At 41.1% G+C, this 3,595-nt stretch overlaps 1 pseudogene; it reads right to left on the bottom strand.

Moving 5' to 3' along the window:
• Positions 1-286: 286 nt before the first annotated feature.
• LOC102868828 lies at positions 287-780 on the bottom strand (annotated as a pseudogene).
• Between the last annotated feature and the right edge of the window lie 2,815 nt (positions 781-3,595).

Below are 3,595 nucleotides of genomic sequence, written 5' to 3'. Positions count from 1 at the left end.
AAAAAATAAAGGTACCCCTTAAACTGGGGTTCCTGGGGGAATTTGGTCTGTTTCCCAATAGGAATCAGAAGATCAAAAGCAACTTGGCAGGGTCAGAACTATCAGGGGAGGGGGAGGAGGAAGGTCTAGGGTTTGGAGGGACTGTTTGGCAACTGGGGTGGAGGGATTGTCCTCCCCCCTGGTGAGATCCCCCCAGCCTCTCAGATCTGGCAGGAAGGGGGCAGCCTGAAGCCCACAAGGGCAGGTCTGAGGCTGCCAGATGCTCCAGGCAGGGGGCTGAAGGGGCTCACAAGGGCTTGCCCTCCAGGGAGATGACAGCACTGTCCCCAGTTTCTCTGCCAGAGTGCCCAGGTCCTTGACCTCCTCAAAGCAGTTTGCTTGCAATTCATGCTTGATCCCTGTCAGCTTCTTCTTGATGGCATCCTTGGAGCTAGCATAGATCTTTTTGCTCTTAAGGGGTGCACACTCAGGGGCCCAAAAGATAAACACCAAGTCTTCCTTCCTGCTCTCCTTGGTCTCATAGGTTGCATCATACAGGGCATAGCAGCAGTCTATGTCTGGCAGCATCTCCACAAAGGTGGCATAGGGGTCCTCCACAGTCTGGCCAACATCCCCAACCAGAATCTCCTTGTCCTCTTCCAGGATGATGTTCTTCTTCTCCTTGCTCAGGCAAATGGCCTTCTTGCGCTTCTTCACCTCCTCTGATTTCGATGATTTGTGCACCTTCATGTCATTGAACACCTTGATGACACCATCAGAGACAGCAAGATCAGAGGCCATGTTTCTGGAAGCAAAAGAGATATAGCAAAGGGAGCGAGAGAAGACAAGAGCCACCAGCTACTGCCTGGATCCGACCGGAATGTATAGTTTTAGGATCAGACAATACAAGCAGAAAATCACTTCAAGCTTTGGTCGTATTACCAATAGCTGGAAGACTATACTTGTATTCACCACTGAAATGTGAAAAGTATTCCAAATGAGTATAAGTGGAAAACAGGAGCATTCCTTTTCCTAAGTTCCCTTTTTCTCTTTCTTACTGTAACAATTTAGCTTCTCTAAATTAAAGTTTTATTGTTTTTCACTTACTGCAAAAACTTTCAAACAGATGGTGGCTAAGAAAATAATTAAACTGGAAAATCATACCCTTGTTGGAAAGCAAATATTAAAATTTGTATTCCATATTGACTTGAAACAGACATGAATGTCTGTCCAGACTTTGAAAATCTGAAAAACAAACTATTGGCATATATAGCAGATTTATATAAAGATACATGTTCTAATTTTTTCCAGGTTTGAGATTATTTATTTTGTCTCTAAATTTGAGATTATCATAGTGGAATCTTTCTTAAGCATCCTCTTTTTACAGTTTCTGTTTTCTAATGAATCTCGCATACATATTGTCAAACTCAGTGAAGTTAAAATCAAACTCAAGATTAATACTACCTTGTTGGTGTTGTTGATTGCCTTCTAGTCAAACATGACTCATAGTCACTCTATGAACAAAAGGCATGAAGCCCCTCTACAACTATCAACATTTATCAAAGTTCATAGAGCTTCTGGAGGCAAGCTGTTTAGGAAGGGTATGTCACTCCAGCTTTCTTATGAATCTTAAATTTATCTTTCAAAATCTATTTTGCAAGTTTTATTATTTTCTAATAATGTTATCCAAAATACTGAAGAGTAGTGATGTCAGTCTGGAGACAAAGGTGCACGTGATACAGGCCATGGTCTTTGCAATCACTTGTTATGCATCAGAGAGCTGGACAATGACTAGGTATGGTAGAAGGGGAATTGATTCCTTTGAGCTGTGGTGCTGGAGAAGAGTATTGAATATACTATGAAGTGCCAGGAGAACAAACAAGTTCATCCTGGATAGGGTGACCGGGGTGCTCCTTGGAGGCAAGGATTCTGAAGCTTTGTCTGACATTGTTTGGACATGTTGGAAGGAGGGACAGGTCCTTGGAGAGGGACATTATGCTTGGGAGAGTGGAGAGACAACATAGGAGAGGAAGACCTTTGATGAGATGGATTGATTCAGTGACTAGGGTAATTGGGGTAGGTGTGTTGGAGAGGAGATTAGTGAGATTGGAACAGGATAGAGCAGGGTTTAGGGCTGTTGTACATAGAGTCGCTATGAGTAACAGGTGACTCTTCAGTACATAACAACAACAACAGCAGCAATACTGTTGTTAAGTGACAGCAAGTTGACTATGATTCACACTGACTCTATGAACAAGGGATATAAACCCTGCCCAAACTTGTGCCATTCTCTGATATTATAAACACTGATATACTTGAAAACATCATACCTGATTTGCTTGAACCATTGTTCCACTTACTGTTTCAATTCATCTTTTTGAAAATCTTTGTCTTTAATGTTGACTCCCTGCATTTCCAAGCATGATGTTCTTTTCCAATGAATGGCATCTCCAAACAACATGTCCAAAAATATGAAATGAAGCTTCACCATCTTTGCCTCCAAGAAACACCCTGGTTTTCACTTTTTTTAAAGACATACCAACTAAAAAAATGTTCTAAATATTCATTTAAGATGAGATCTTTCTGACCATTTCCTGTTAACATTGGGCATAGGCATACCTACTGGTTCATGGTCCTACCTCTCTTTCTCTAATCCTAAAGAGGACTGCTGCCTGGGCTAAAAAAAAAATAACAGGCTACAACAGGTCTTAGTCATTATATTATTCTGATTTTTTTTCAACCTTGAAGGAAAAATATTCAAAATCAAGTTTAAAATATGTGCCCTCAAAATTGGTGAAAGTCTATAGTCATTAAGAAACCAGGGAGTAGACGGTTGTGGCTGTTGTTGGTGTTGTTGTTATGTGTCATCGAGTTGCCTGTAACTCATAGTGCCACTATGTACAGGAGCTCTGACCACTGTCCTGTCCTGAGCTCACTAATTCTGATACAACAATCCCCAATGCCCCAGTTACTCTGACAATCCATCTCATCTGGAATCTTCCTCTCCTGACCTGTCACTAATCTTCCAAGAATAATGTACATCTCTAAGGACACATGTCCAAATTATATGAGACAGAGCTTTAAAACCCTAGCCTCCAAGGAGAAACTTTGTTTTACCCTCTCCAAGACAGACCCATTTGTTTTCTTAGTAGTCCTTGGTATGTTTAAGACTCTTCTTCAACATCATAACTCAAAGGTATCGATTCATTCCTCTATTATCCTTAATTGTTGTCCAGCTCTCTGATGCATAGCAAATATTTGCAAAGACCATGGTCTTGGTCAGGAACATCTTAGTCTCTAGACTGACATTGTTGCTTCTCAGTACTCTGGAGAGGTCTCCGACAGCAGATTTCCCATTGCAACTCATCTTTTTATTTCCTGACTCCTGGTGACAACAATATTCAATGTGGAGTTGAATATGCTATAGTTGTTAACAAGGTCAATCTCTTCTCCATTTGTCATGGTGCTGCTAATTGGCCCAGTGGTGAAAATCTTTGTTTCCTTGATGTTGACCTTCAATGAATATTGACGATTACAGTCTGGATTTTACCTGATGGTATGCATAGGAATAAGATTGATTACATATGTGTAAAGAACCGCTGGAGAAGCTCAATAT

This window comes from Elephantulus edwardii, unplaced genomic scaffold, assembly GCF_000299155.1.
Source record: "Elephantulus edwardii isolate Elephantulus edwardi_28Jun2011 unplaced genomic scaffold, EleEdw1.0 scaffold00142, whole genome shotgun sequence".
Lineage (NCBI taxonomy): Eukaryota > Metazoa > Chordata > Mammalia > Macroscelidea > Macroscelididae > Elephantulus > Elephantulus edwardii.
Note: the sequence above shows the minus strand (reverse complement) of the source record. Positions and strands in the feature narration are given on the sequence as shown.